This window comes from Canis lupus, chromosome X, assembly GCF_011100685.1.
Source record: "Canis lupus familiaris isolate Mischka breed German Shepherd chromosome X, alternate assembly UU_Cfam_GSD_1.0, whole genome shotgun sequence".
NCBI lineage: Eukaryota > Metazoa > Chordata > Mammalia > Carnivora > Canidae > Canis > Canis lupus.
This window is the reverse complement of record NC_049260.1, coordinates 33,842,043-33,858,009: the sequence shown is the minus strand read 5'-3', so window position 1 is coordinate 33,858,009 and position 15,967 is coordinate 33,842,043. Positions and strand designations below refer to the sequence as shown.

Here is a 15,967-nt window from a genome sequence, read left to right as displayed (position 1 = left end):
AAAATCACTCTTAAGGATGGACTGATCACTCTTAAAGCCCCTACCTGAAAACCCATCTTTGATACAACCTGTCCTGTTTTATAAGCTATACAATAAAAAACAACTAGAAGAATTACTCTATTCAGTGAAGGCCTCCAGGGAGCACTTGGTGACATGACATGGCCACTGTTTGATAGAATAGTAATATTGATCATTACAGATTTATTGCTTACAGCTCCACAGGTACACACCAGAACCCTAGAAATGACTGGTGCCTCTTAGCAACAAAGTCCACTGCTCAAATTTGCTCTACCCAACCTGTCTCTCACTCATCACCTTCTTTCTCTTACCTCTTAGAACCTCCATTCTGAATTCCCATTCTCCCTTCATACTCTTACCTGGCCCTTGAGATTTGATGCTGATTTTGCCCTTCCGGGTCTTAAAGACCAGTCAGTTCTGCATCCTAAATGTATTTCGAGTCCACCCTCTCCTCACTATCTCCATTACCAACATTGTGGGACAAATCACCAACATCTCTCTTCTGGACATAGCCTCTTAATGGATCTTCCTCTGCCTACAGTCTTATTTTCTCTAATCTGGGCTTCATATGGCAGCAATATTTTCAAAGCATAAATCTGATTATGTCACAACATTGCTTTAAAATCTTCCAGTGGCCACCCATTGTTTAGGATAATGACCTATGCCCTTAGCATGACCATAAGGTCCTGTGTGATCTAATCCTTGATGACCTCTCCACCTTCATTTCCCATCATATCCCTCTTCACTCTCTGTTTCAGTTGCACTAGGGTCTTTTAAGTTCCACAGAAACATTTTGCATAGGCTGTTCTCACCCCCTGAATGATCTTGTTCCCATTTTAACAACCTATTTATCTTTCAGATCTCAGCTCAAGCACCACTTCCTCAGTGTTTCCTATTTTTAATCACCCCATGCCACATCCTTCCATTTATGCTGCATATTTAAGTTCATGATGATCCACTTATCGGTATTGTTATTTGATTGATATGTGTCTCTCACAAACACCATAAGGGCAGGGAGCATGCCTTTCTTGCTTACCATCTTACATCCCATACCCCAGCACCTAGCATGCTATCTAGCCCGGCACATAGTAGGATGACATAAAGTACTGAGTCTGTTAAACCCATGTTCGTTTCAAATTAACTATTTTAGCTTGCCACTGAATATCTATTTATTCCTCAGTGGCTTCAATACTCCCATATAAACAGTCCCAGGAATGTGCAAAGTACTGAAGTAGAAGAAAAAAGCGAGATCCAAGTTCTCCCACCATAATCACTGCTGGGGGCTTCCTTTTCTGCATGTGGTCAACAAGGAGCCATCCAGCCTAGAAGCCATGTAATCTAGTGGCATCTATTCCATTCCCATAGAATTCTTGGACTAGAACATGGGCCCGGCCACTGATCTAAATGGTAATAGATCTCCAGTATGCCTGGCACCTTGGCTTAGTTACTGAGAGACCTATAGCTGGCCAGAATTACAACCCTACTTCCCAGCTTCCCTATCAGCCTTGCATTCATTTCCTTCTTACTCAGCAAAGCCACCATTTTGTCCCAGACCATAAGGCTTCTAAGATATCAAGCATACTGCCTCCTTGTAAACTACTGAGTCTTTCTATTCTAAAGGCCATAGGTTGAAATAACAAACCTAAGGCAAGTTTTGTTTGCATTCAGTATATGGGAACCTTAAACTCAGATTGGTGAACTACAATATAGTTCCCAATGATCTCTGCCTTCTAAGATGTGTGTCCCTTTGTAGCCCCTCCCACACTGAATCAGAGCCGGTGTGCATGACCAAGAGAATATGCAGACATGACAGCGTGTGACTTCCATGTAGATTATGAAGGCATTACAGCTTCTACCTTGGTCTGCTGAATCCCTTGCTCTAGGAAAGGCAGCTGCCATGTCCTGAGGACACTCAAGCAGCCCTGTGGAATGAGCCACACGGAGAAGAACCCAGGTCCCTGGCTAACAGGCAGTACCAACTTACCAGTCATGTGAGGGAGTCATCTGGGTTGGCTGCAGCCCCAGCTGACACCTAATTACAATCTCAAAATGGATCTTGAATGAAAAACCATCCAGTTGAGCCACTCCTGAATCCCCGATTCACAGAAACCATGCAAAATAATAAGCAATGATTATATTTTAAGTCACAAATCTTCTTTGGGGTGATTTGTTTTACAACCTTAGATACAAGCCCTAAGGCCAACAACAGGAGCCCAACATCTGGTCTGTGCCTTTTATGTTCTGGACATAACGGCTGCATGAGGCCTGGCACATTGGAAACACTTGAAAAATAGTCATTGTTGTTGATAATATTATTCTTTCATTACTACCATTATTTTTTTTAAAGAAATTTATTATTTTTTTAAAGATTTTATTTATTTATGCATGATAGTCACAGAGAGAGAGAGAGAGAGAGAGAGGCAGAGACACAGGCAGAGGGAGAAGCAGGCTCCATGCACCAGGAGCCTGACGTGGGATTCGATCCCGGGTCTCCAGGATCGCGCCCTGGGCCAAAGGCAGGCGCCAAACCGCTGCGCCACCCAGGGATCCCGATTACTACCATTATTATACTGATCATGCTGTGTTGGCTGTGCGGTTTCACATTTCATTCTCTCTCCAGACTGTGAGGTTCCTCAAGGCAGTGCTTCAGTGCCATTTACCTTTGCCTCTTTGGCTACTGGGCACCACCAGGACATGGTAGAGACCAACATATGTGTATCTCAGTGGGGTTGCCTGTAAGAGGGTATAGGCAAATTCAAGACCAAATACCTGGGGCACAAGGGCATATATCAAAGATATTGTTTGTAGTCCAGAGAAAGGGCCAAAGTAAACACAGGGCAGAGCCAGGCGCTGGGGCAGAAGGTGAGGCAAGAGGTTGTCCAGATATGTGAAGCCCTGGCCAAGTTGTCCAGATCCTTGCAGGAGAGGTTCTACTTCCCTTTTAATGAAGGAAGCTCAAGTTCCCGTACTGAGTTCTCTACCTTTGGCGGGATCTTCTGAATGCAAAAGGCCCTCACTTGTTGCCAGCATAGGTGGCCCCCTGGACCAGTCCCCTGAACTCACAAAGCCTTGGTTTCCCTGCCTATAGACTATGTAAGACTCAGGCATGCTGAGGGTTAAACGTGATCAAGCCAGGAAAGGCATCTAGTGCCCTGGCAGGTGCACAGAAAGAGCCCAGTACAAGTCCACCGCTATTGGCGTGGTGAGAAAGTCTCAGTGAATACAATCTTGGATTTGCTGGTATCTTGATGCCAAAGAATTTCGATGATTCTCAAGCTTTTCTGCTTCATTTGCAGAAAGAACCAAGGCCGACTCACACACAAGCACACAGACGCGCGCGCGCTCACGCACACACACACACACACACACACACACACACCATTCCTTCTGGAAGAGGTTAACTATTGTGACCGGTACAATTAGCCCCTTTCCATCTGATAACAGCCCCATCTAAGGAATTCACAACCGTTAATTAGAGGCACCCGGCAATCTTGTGAGGGAGGAAAATTATCGCTCAGACTCTACACGTGTCTGAACCAAGTTGCTCTGGGGTAACCTCAGTCACAGAGCCTGGGCCCGAGCAGGGACACAACAGGACGGAGCCTGCCAGCCCGCGGCCCCGTTACGCCTCCTCTTCCCTCTCCCAGGGCTCCAGGGGGCTGACTGGAGGCCCTGCAGTTGTAAGTTCATTATTAAATCATTTCTCACCGAAAGAAGAAAAGGACTCGAAGCTCCACACACCGTGGTTTTTAAAATGCTAGTCTCTCTTCAATAGAAATTGAATTCACTGATGTAGCCCAGGGAAAAGCGAGCTCCTTCCTCCCCTCCAAATGATTCTTTCAGGGTAATATAGCAGTTAAACTTTCAGGTACATAATAGCACGCCGGTCTATTAGCTAAGGCGATTTTATTCTTCAGCTTAGCAGCTTCTTGCCTGACAGTTGTCACCTAGACAACCATGTCTCCATGAACTCAAGAGGAGACTGGGGGGTGTCCTCTGAGGAGACAGCCAGCCTGATACATCAAATCTTCTGGTGCGAAGGAGCCATTCTTGGCTTTGCGATGTGGAACACACTAAATAATGCATTCGACTGTTGTGTCTTCATCCTTTCCATCCCCACCACCGCAGGCCCCTCCTTGCCTGTGACCTTGAAACGCTCCCTGAGCTTCAGCCTTCCCATTCTCCTGTTCTCAGCAAATCTGGTTTGGTGTGAGAGTGTGTGTGTGTGTGTGTGCGCGCGCGCATGTGTGTGTGGCAACAACTTTCCAACCTTGCAGCTTCCTAGCTATGGTTTTTATTTTGAAACAAAAGAACTGCAAAGGCATAAAGTTCTCTGGGCCAATGGGTAAGGAGACTCATCAGACAAGCCCCAGCGGGCTCATGTGACAGGATGAGGAGGAGCCATCTTCGTGGGTCCCCAGCCTGGGAAGGCAACCGAGGCAGGCAGGCCAGGGACAGCCACCCCTCCTGGCCTCAAACAGCAAGGACAACGCCAGCTTAGAGAAGCTGAAGAGCAAGGGGAGCACAGTGACGGTGACAGGACAATGGGCCCAAGTGGCACTTTCCTCACGTGGGGCAGTGGGGTGGCAAGGGCACAGCCAGCATCCGTGGCCAGCTGTGGGCCCTCCCAGGACGAGGATGAGAAGGTCTGGAGGGCCTGTGGTGACAGTCCAGAGGTATAACGTGAGGTGTGCAAAGCTTAGGTATCACAAGTGTGGCGCTGGTTGCTCATGAGCTGGGCACATTTGTGGTGTCGGGGAAGGTGTCTAACTCCACGGACTGGCCACTCACTCACTCGTACATTCATGGGACAAATACTCAGAGCCTACGTGTTTTCCTGAGCTCTCTTCTAGACCCTGTCCATTAAGCGCTTCCTGGAGGGGTGTGCAAGATGAAGACTGTGGGGGAAGAAGAACACTGTGGAATATACCCATTCATCCCGGGCATCACACATGCCAAACAAAGCAAGCTTTCCTGTCAGGTCTTAATTTAGGCCTTCATGGCTAAAACTGGGCCTCCACAAGAAAGACCAAAGCTTTCTATTTCACAGCGCTCATGGCTACAGTGTGCCCAGGGTCCTGCTTTGCAGGAATGACTCAGTGGTGTGCTGGAGCCAGCTCACACTGGCTCCCAAGAGCTGACTGTGTGCATCTCTTCTCAACTCCCTATTTGGTGGCATCATGTTGGTAGCTTAAAATTAGCCGTGGTGGGAACATCTATACCATGGAAATCAGATGCAAATCAGGATCTTCATTCATTTGTTTAAAAGCTGGCTTATCAACATACTTCTAGAACCACCTATCCCATAGGTCCCAGAAATTCTGCTTGATCCATGTTAGGATAGGACAATGCCATCCTCCCCAACCCAACCCATGACCTGAGTCTGGTCAGTCAGTAAGGCCCCATCCTCTTGGCCTCATCATCTGGTACAGGAATGGGCACGTGACCCACGATAGGCCAATAAGAGCCTTCCTCAAGACTTTAACCAGAGCTATGAGGAGAAATGCTCTTCTCTGACATCAGGAGGAATAAGAAGCATGTAAGCCTAGAGCTGCCATCTTTTTCACACTCTTCGCAGCCAGCCAGACAGTAAGGCCAATACAGAAGAGAACATGAGCAAGAGAGAGACAGAGGACAGGGCCCTCATAGCAGTCTGTGCACCTGGAGCTATGTTACCTTATTTTATTTTTATTATCTTTTTTTTTTTTTTGGTTGAAGCTATGTTGATAGGGGATTTTGTCACTGGCAACCAGAAGAATCCTAATTACAATATATAATCTTCACTTCCTTCACACCCTCTTCCTCCAGAGAGCAGCAGATGATGTCAGGGACCTGCTCATACCCCCTTGGCACTCGGTGTCCTCATGTAGCTCGATGGCTTCTTACTGTAAGCAAATGAAATACTGTCAGGCCACTTGTGGGAGAGGCCAGAGGAGTTAACACATACAGGAGCGGCTCCAAGCCAATGAACAACGGGAGATGGTAGATAAATACCCCAGCTCCCCTGCTCCCTGGGTAGGACTATGAGGCACATTCCACACCATTTCCCTGAGATCCCCAGCAGAGCCAAGCCCTGGTTGCCAACAGTGGAAACCTGTTTTGATACTCTGAATCAGCTTCCATGTCTTCCCTGTCTCGCTTCTCCACTCCCTAAAGACACCTCCTGCAATCACCTCCCAAATAAACTACCTGCACCCAAATCCATGTTGCAAGGCCAGCTTTTGGGGAAATCCAACCTAGAGAAATAGACTGTTGCCAAGAAATGATGTAAATATGACTAATGATTAGTACAACCCAACCCATTTTTTTCCTGTCTTTCTAATCGTCTCCTTTTGTGGTTTTTCAGCCCCAGTTGAGTTGTGTTGCTTGTTTCAGGTTACCTAAGGCCTGGCGGCAGAGTTAGTGTGCAAATGAAGGGGAAACATCGCCCTTGGGAGCAGAAAGTGGGAGTCACACTCCGCTTTTATGGCCATAACCACAAAATCTGATTTGGATTTTCCCTGTTTGGTTTGGGCTACAAAATATAAAAATCTGCATGCACCCATAGGTTTTCTTTGGGACACCAGTGAATGCAGAGCAAAGGTTTTACTAGTTTTCTCTGGGGAGAAAGTCAGCCTGGATGGCTGGAGATACTATTCCATTAAAACGGCTCCCTCCCTTCCACCTGGATTGCTCACACTTACTGCAGGCCATTGGAGACACCTTCGCCAAGAAACCCATAATTGTCAGGGAAGTCTGGGCTGGAATGACCTTTATCCCAACAGGAGAGGCAGAGGCCGACTCCCCTGGGAGCTCAGGGTGCCAGTGCCCCAGCTCACAAACCCAGCCCGCAGGTGAGGGCCACGCCCATTCTTCCCTGGGAACGGCACCTTGTGCTTTGCCAGGCGTCGGGCTGCCAGGCTTTACAACTCCCAACACCTAGATACCTGTATTTTTCCAAAGCCTTGGTTTGGGAGTCATTTCCTAACACATTACAGCACCTTTGGACTGGGTCTACCTCAGACGTCATGGTAAGTGGGTTGGAGGGACTAATTAAATGGATTTAAGTGAAAGATTTTGCGATACCAGATGAGAAGAGTCCAAATCTAAGTTGCTGGAGCTAATGCTTCCTGGAATAAAGGATCTTTAAGGAGAAAATTCAGAAGATGGTATGGCACGAGGGAAAACCTGAACTTGGTGTGTGAATACCTGCATGAGAATTCCAACTCTGTCACTTGCCAAGCCATCTGGCATCATGTGCCGTGGACATAAAAACTGACTCTGGGGCCAGACTGCCTGGGTTTAAATCCCAGCTCTGCCACTTACTAGCTGTGTGACCGTGGGCAAGTCAAGTAACCTCTCTGGGCTTACTTCCCTCCTCCAAGAAGCAGGGATGATAATGGTTCCTGCCTTGGAGGACCGGTACAAGCATGAAATGAATTAGGAGCTCTCAAGGGTTCAGAAGAGTGCCTGACACCTAGTCAGCTTCAACATGTTTGCTTTTCTCACCGGTCACAGTCTCCCTGGGCCTTCGCCTTCCTAGCTGTAAATGGAGGATTCCTACCTGGCCTATATTTTGGGGTTTTATGAGGACAAAATGACACAATGTTATTGGAAGGGAAAATCTGGTAAAGCATAATATAAATTTAGGTTGTGATTAAATCAGCTCTAGCTTTTGTGGCCAACTCTCCTCCCCTAAAGAGCCGGGCTGGGCATTTAGAGGCTTGGTTAGTCTTGACTTCTGGGGAAGGAAACAAGAGCTCAGGGAAACACACCCTCCCCTCTACAAGGGTCGGACATATGGCTAGCAGCTGGGATTTATGCAAAGCATTCTTCAAATTAGTCCAAAAGCCCCACTGTTTGGTTATTGCCCCCAGCGCAACCATAAAACCACAGCTCACAACTGCCAGCAGGTTGTTCCATCTCCAGCCTGTGCTCACCCCGGCCCCTCTCAGCTGCCTCACCATGGCCACTCCAAGTTCCCTGGCCCCAGAGCCACCTGCGTGTCCTCTGGTTAACTCAATCTGCTGTCAAAAAGAAGGAAGTAATTAAATGGGGGACATGTCAGTCCCACCACAGGCCTTAGAAAAGTCAATAAAATTTAGTCACCAGAATGGGAGCTGATTTTTAACCACTCTGCTATAAACCATGACACGCACAAAAGATGTCAGCTTCAGGTCACATAGCAACTAAGCCCAGAAACTGGGTGCACAGCAGTTTTCCTTCTCTGGGGCAGAAGGAAAGAAAAGGAAGGAAGACTGTTGACTCCAGTGAAATGTGATGTGAGAAATGCAGGGAAAACATCTTGTTTCCTCCAAAACTCTATACCCTGACAAGATTTGCAGGAGGTGCATCTGCAGTGGTGAAGAGGAGACAAGTGCAAAACAGGGCAGGATGAAATATTGTTACTCCACAGGCCAGCCCAGCTCTGGGAGGCTGTATATAAGGGAATCAGCCATTAGACAGCAGCCCAATTAGCAACGTTGTTGCTGGCTTGCTTTGCTCTGCCCTTCTGTCTCAGGGTGCTAGTGTCTGCGTGGATTTTCCCAGCGGTCACAGGGCCTCATCCCATAGGAGCCGCAGGGAGAAGGTGTATGGAGGCAAGAACCAGAGCATATGGGAACCAGAATTCTGCCTGGCTGGCCTGACCCACCCTGTCTGCCTGGCTGGCCTTTCCCTCCCCCTTCAGTTCCTTTTGTGCTTTGTAAATCATGAACTGGCCATGAAATGAGTCTCACTAACCACTTAGTGAGAAATCCCAGCTACAACCTAGGAGGGCCGGCATCCGGATTTGGCCAAGAGTGAGAGGGGTGGCATGGGATGGAGACGGAGAAGGTCTGTGAACAGGAGGTTTCCTTTTCACACATCAGAGACATCACAACAGATCCAGAGTCGTAGAAATGTGCTGAATCATTCCATGCCCGCAGGCTCAGCTCTTTCTGCAAAAAGGCCTAGGAACCCTTTCGTTTCTTTTTGTTGTTGTTTTCAAAAAGTCAAAGGTGACTTATTTAGGAATTTCAATGAAATACTAAATGCAAAATGCAGAGCCTAAAGCAAGGCTTAACGTTAGTTAGCTGGCATTCAGGGAACACATATTACTAATTTTCATCCTCACAACTTTCCTGGGCAGTGGGTTCTAATAACATTATACCAATTTTACAGATGAGAAGACCGAGCCCCAGAGAAATGAAGTAACATGCCCAAGGTCATGTGTCTGAAGAGAGGTAGAAATGAGATTTGAACAGTCAGTCACTAGTATTTACTTCCTGTCAGCTCTGCATGCTAGCAATAGCTGACATTTTTCTGATGCTGAGCAGATTCCCAGACCCTTTCATGTACATTATCTCACTGGATATGCAAACACATCTCTTGAGGCAGGAGTGCTTGCCCCCAATTTAGAGATGAGGAAACTGAAACGTAGAAGGATTAAGTGGTCCTCACAATATTATAGAGGTGGACAAAGAAGAGCAGAAATCAAACACACCTTCTGGTCTTCTCACCATATCCCTGATGCTTCAGAATAGTACGTATTTACATATGGCACGTTTCCATCAGCCCTGGTAAAATCTACAGCCCTGTTCCCCAGGAAGGCTCCCCTCCTCTGCTTCGGGTGACAGGTATGATGGCTTCTTCATGGACCACATCCACCCTACTGGTGATTCACTGCTTACATTTCCTGCAAGATGGCCACTCATGGCCATGTGGGTTGTTCAGCAAATGGCCTCACCCTGTCTGTGGAGGCACCGCTTACATTGTAGATGTGGTAAACTTACCATTTTAGTAAGATAATTTTCCAGTAGATGGCAGTAATGTGTCTTGAGGAAGGGGTGGGTGCCTCTTCCTAATTCATGCAAAGGCAATGTAGAGGCTAGTGGGGCCCCTGATGTTGTCTATTTTAAATTCTTTTACCCATAGGAGCAAGATGGCATTGATCTATCTATCTTCTTCTGTTCACTCTTAAGACCTAAAATGGGAGATTCGCTCTGCCAGGATTCATTTATTGACATTTAACAAAATGCTTACCAGGGGCCTCCAATGTGACAGATATTGTATAAGGTAGGCCTGCAATGGTGAACAAAGGAAACACGGTCCTTGCCCTCCTCATTCTTGAAGCTCAGTAAGAAAGTGCAGAAGGCGAGAGATAGGTCTGTCCACTTCGGTTGGCTTACTCTTCCTCTCTGGTTTGCCTCTATTCTGTAGGTTGTAAAAGCTCAACAGCAACAACTTAACCCTTTAGACTCTTCTGCAGCTAGAAGTTGCCATGGGACCCAGTTCTGCCCATGAGACATAAACAGTAGTCAATGGATACTCACATTCTCCTTCTCCTTTCTTTCTGTCTGGAATACAGATACTATGCCTGAGTAGCAGCAGTCATCTTGTAAACATGAGGATTAACCATACTTGCTGTAGACAGAGAAAGAAGAGAAAAAGAGTCTGAGTCCCGTGTGGCATTAGTGAGCCACTAGACTGGTACTAGATAGCCTATCTTATTGGGGGGAGGTAAATAAACCCTCATGTTTTTAAACCACCATCAGCCAAGTTTTCTATTACTTGCAGCTGAACACTACCCTAACTGGTGCAAAGAGCCAGACATTAATCAATATAAAAAATAAATGCCACACTAGGGAAGTACAGGGCACAGTGGGAATGTAACCTGAGGCATCTGATCAACTCTGAGAGGCGAGTAAGGCTTTGTGGAGGAAATGACCTTGAATCTCAGTGACTAGGGGGCCAGAGTGAGATACCTTCTGGTAGAATAAAAAAAAAATATACAAAGGCCTTGAGGTGACAGGAAGCGTATATGTTGGAGGTAGAGAGAGCAGGATGGTATACACAGGTGCAGAGCTAAATCAGCCCCTGGGGATCAAAACTGTGACCTTAATCTCTTTGCTTAGTTCATTAACCAACAGGATTGACTAACCACAGCTAGCTAACCACTCAGGCATCACCAAAGGGGAAGGAATGCAAATGGAAGTTTCCCCAGGCCTGGCTGAAATGGAAAGGAAATTAGGATCACTTCTGATTATTCACATCAATAGAAGGCAAGGAAGATGCCGAAAGGGAGTCAATGTCAAAGTACTGTGGGTGGACACCCAAGACGATGAGTGTCTGGCACAATCTGGGCACTCAATACGTGTTTGTTGAATGAATAAATGATGTCAATGAAAGTAATTTAAAACTGCAAAATGATGCACCCGTGATTATTTCTAATCTATGATGTATTGTACCATACTCAATCTTTAAGTCAGAACTGGCGAAAGATAACAATAGAAATAAATCCTTTTATATTCTTGCCAAGTACAAGGCTCAGGGTGCTATCTTCCTATTGTGAATCTTAGCTTTGCCCTTTGCTCTGCAAAGGAGGACACTTTCTCCATCAAAAATCATTCCTCTGAATGCCAGCCTTTCTTCTCCCATCGCCCGCCCAGTGCCCTCTTTGAGCCAAGGCACAAAGTCAGCTCACAAACAACAGAACAGCTCCACACTCGGCTTGGCAGAAGTTTAAAGCAGGAAACAGTCTCTGCCATCCATGCGTCTTCAGCTTTGGGATTTTGCTTGTTCAAGCTGGCCCTCCTGGCCTCTGGGAGCCACTTTCTCTTTTGCTTCCAGGGAAGGACGTACCTGGCACAGAAACATGGGTTTCCTGAGTGCCGACTATGTGCCGGGAGCTACACATCCGAACATTTGCCTTTCCCGACAGTTCTGTGAATTGGGTTTTATGATTTCTTCTCATCCAGGAGGTTCCTGAGATACAGAGAATTGAAGTAATTTGCCCAAGGTCATGCAGAAAGTCAGGGTCAGAAATGGGACTCAAAGCCAGGTCTGTTGGCATGTGGCATTCATGTCCTACTTTCCTTCTACCAGATTCTCCCGATCCTCTGGATCACTTCCTATGAAAAATATATATAAATATATATATTTATATATATTTCTGTTTCAAACCTTAGTGAAGTATTCGTTTCTCTAACCATCACCCACAGATCTTCAGCCTGCCTGCCTCTGGGAATATTGCTTCTTCCTCTTTCCACCTCTCTCACCTAGGAAATAGCAGTCTCTCCTTGCTTCACCCCACTTCTCGCCATCCTTGCTCCAGCCCACCCTCACCCCACAGGGCCCTATGCGCAGCCTCTTTTTGACCACACAGTGCTTCTCACCAGTCTTGAATTGGACCAGGCTCTGGTGCGTCCCTCCCCTCCGCCTGAATCACCCGCCCCATCCTGTACCTGCGTCATTCCTATTTCACTGTGTCCTTTAGCCATCTGTTCCCCCAGGAAGCCTCCCCCTACATTTCAGCCACATGGCTTTCCCTCTCCATGCTCTCACAACACTGGGCTGTAATGTCCTGTTCACTGCTCAGTCTCCCACTGGTAAGAGGGCTCTAGGAGGTAGGGACCCTGCCATCCTGCTCACTAGTGAATCACCAGCCTTTGAGACCTGTTACAACACACAGCAGGCACAGAGTCAATATTTACTGGGGTCACGTTATAGTGGATTCCTTTTCGATTTTCCACCTAACTGTAAGCTCCCAGGGGACAGTGTTTAGGTATTTTCCATCTTTGGATACTCTGGACTAGGGACAAAGTCTGACCTGGGAAGGAAAAGTGGGGGTCCTAACGTGTTTAACATGGAGAAGAGTTAACTGGGGAAAGAAGCCGGCCGAAGAGGGACCTACTTGCTGTCTTTAAATATCTGAAAGACTGTCAAATGGACTAATGTAAAGCTACTAGAAGTATGGTCCACAGACTGGCAGCATCTGCATCGCCTGGGAACTCGTCAGACATGCTCTTATTCGGGTCTCACCCCAGACCCACCAAATCAGGATGGGACCTGGTGATGCTTTAAAAAGCCCTCCAGGGGACTGTGGTGCATGCTGCAGTTTGAGAAGCCTTGGGCTAGTGGTAAGCATATTCTGGGTTAAGACGGAGGCAGTTTTCCATTTAATGCACAGAAAATTCTTCTATGAGTCTACCCAGTAATGGCAGAGGCTGCCTCGTTAAATTCCCTGTAGCCCTACAGAAAGGCAAGATAACCTCCTGTCAGGCCTCTGTTGGGATTTTATGCCTTGATTATGATATTGTCGATCTAGCCAGAAGACAAGAGACCGGAGTAATGAAAGCCTTTCAGAAATTTCCTACTGATCTCTGGCTTGCAGGATCAGGGGCCAGGGATGGTTGAAGGGGACACTCCAGCCAGACGGGTTCCACTTCCTCACCTGCCTGGAGCCTGAGAGATGGGGGAGTCAATGGGGCAAAAGTGACACAGGCAGAAGGAGGGCATCTATATTTGTCTTTTTAATTTGAGAAAGGCTTTGTGATTGCAGAAAGAAGGGAAGCTCACAGTTGCAATAATAGAAATAACCAAAAGCTAACATTTATCAAGTATTTACTCTATGTCAGGCACACTAACTTGCTTGGCGAGGATTTTCTCATTTGATTCTTCCAAGAACCCTATAAAAATCATGAATATTATCTCTTATCTGAGATGAGGAAATGAAGGGAGAAAGAGGCAAAATGCCTTCTCGAAAGATCATGCTGTTAATAAGGGCCAGAGCTGGGATTTGAACCCAGGTAGTCTGGCTTCAGAGTTTGATCTCATGACTTCGACTCTGTGCTCCTACAACCTCCCTGGCACTGAAGATGCTAAGTGGTTAAATGTTAAATGTTCAGGATCCAGAAGGCCTTTGGCTGGGGCCAATGAAATGCCTGAGCAGTGAAGGTGGGGGGAGGAGGGTGAGCTATGAAGAAAACTGATTTGGCCAGGGTGGGCTAGGATGTATGACAGCAACAACCTTCCCCCCGACATTTCTGTGCCCTAATGAATGCTTTTCTCCTGCCTCCTAAAAAGTTCATCACAGATGTTTGTAGGTGGGCTGCTTTCCTGGGAGCACTCCTCCCACCTAGGTCAGACCCAGGCACCTTCCACTGTTGGCTCCATCCTCCCCTGCAGCCCTGGTGGACTGTCTGCACCCTACCAGCTGACAGGAGAAGACTGGGAGCAAGGGAAGGACCTCACAAGTTATTAGAGGGGCCAAGCCTGGGAGCCAAGTGGATTACCTCCCCCACATTGTACTGGCCAGAACTAGTTACATGACCCCTCACCCATGCAAAGGAGCTGGCAAAACGTTCCTCCTGGATGCCTGGGAAGACAATGAAAGGCTGGTCAGCACCAGAATTGTCACTACCACAGAGAGATTTTTTATTCTCATCCATGAAAGGGCGGACCTGGTCATCTCTAGACACAATCTCTAAACTGTTTGGATGGCAAAACGCTTTACTTTTTTAAAAAAGATTTTATTTATTTATTCATGAGAGACACCCAGAGAGAGCGAGAGGCAGAGACACAGGCAGAGGGAGAAGCAGGCTCCATGCAGGGAGCCCGATGTGGGACTCTATCCCAGGTCTCCAGGATCACGCCCTGGGCCGAAGGCAGGTGCTAAACCACTGAGCCACCCAGGGATCCCTTTTATTTTTTTTAAGATTTTTATGTATTTATTTATTTAAGAGAGACAGAGAAAAAGCATGAGCAGGGGAAGGGGCAGAGGGAGAAGCAAACTCCCCACTGAGCCAGGAGTCCAATGCAGGGCTCTATCCCAGGACCCCAGGATCATGACCTGAGCCAAAGGCAGACACCCAACCGACTGAGCCACCCAGACGCCCTGGTAAAATACTTTAGGCCCATGCACTACTAGGTGTAGGCTTATACAGAAATTATATACATGTACTGAAGCCAGTATATGTATTAGATTTTTGGTTTGATTGATTGCTTTATTTTTTTTAGGTAAAGAAATATATACTAAAATAAGTTTCATTATTTTCTGCTTCCACCCCAATGACCTGTCTTGGCACCCCATGGCATTTTTATGCCCCATAGCTCTGAGAGCTCCCCAGTGGGGAGGCAGTTTTCTGAGCTGGAAGCAAGGGGTTCCTGGGGCACGATTTCCCAGAGAAGTCCCAGTACGTTGGGCAGAAATGGGCAGAGAGCAGGGAGGAGCTAACTCTGAACCAATCTGTGTCTATCTCCATGGAGGACTTCATCATCTTCCTCCTCCCTGTGCCCAGATCTCTGACTTAGGTGGAGGCATGGCATGAAAACCCTCCTGTTTGGTGGAAGTCACTGACCCCCAAACCCACTCGGACTCTAAGGTTGGCCAGTCCTGTGGACACACGGGGAGGAGCTGTAGTGAGGGGAGAGGTCGGAGGGCTGCCTTGATTCACTGCTTCACTGATGTCCCCATATTAGAGGGGAAGGGGAAGGATAATACAGTTTGAAATCTGAGTTACTGTTAATATATGGCCTGTGGGGATAAGCTGGTATGAAATTCAGAAAGACAAATGGGAGGGCGTAAGGCAAAATGATAGTGATAACTAGCATTTATGGAGTGCTTACCATATGCCAAGCCTGTTTTAAGTATTTCACCTGCATTAATACACTACAGTCCTTTGAAACCAATGTTATTATTAATTCTGCTTTGCAGAGGAAGAAACTTTAACTGAAGCATGTCAAGGTATACTAATGCCCAGTGTGGCCCATTGACCAGCAGCATTGGTCTCACCTGGGAACTTCCTAGAAATGCAGACTCCTGGGCCCCACCCAGGACCACTGACTCAGAGCTCCCATTTTAATAACCCCCCCCAGGGGATATTCACACATTAGAGTCTGAGAAAGGCTGGATTAGTGTGGCAACAAGGTTTTACTCAGCCCCCATCATCAGTGGCCTTTTGTTTCAAGAGATGGTTGCCTCCCCCCGTGCTAAGTCAGGCAAGTACCTGCTGAACTAAATTCTTCCTTTTTATGTTCTAGAAGTGGTATCTGCCATTCCCAAAGGCAAAATGTCAGGTTAGGGTGGCCAGAACTTCCTATCGTAAAAAAATAAAAAATCATTATCTCCCAAAGGGAAGAGCTTATGAATTTGGTATATAAAAATGTTTGATCAGTTTCCACTTCTCTCTCCCATGGCTCTACAGCAACA

The 15,967-nt window shown here is 47.0% G+C and overlaps 1 long non-coding RNA gene across 1 annotated transcript; it reads right to left on the bottom strand.

Moving 5' to 3' along the window:
* Positions 1–5,700: 5,700 nt before the first annotated feature.
* LOC119868430 lies at positions 5,701–12,060 on the bottom strand. Its single transcript, XR_005386249.1, has 3 exons — positions 11,620–12,060; positions 10,311–10,401; positions 5,701–5,903 (listed from the first exon to the last, which is right to left on the bottom strand). It is a non-coding gene; the product is annotated as an uncharacterized LOC119868430 (long non-coding RNA).
* Between the last annotated feature and the right edge of the window lie 3,907 nt (positions 12,061–15,967).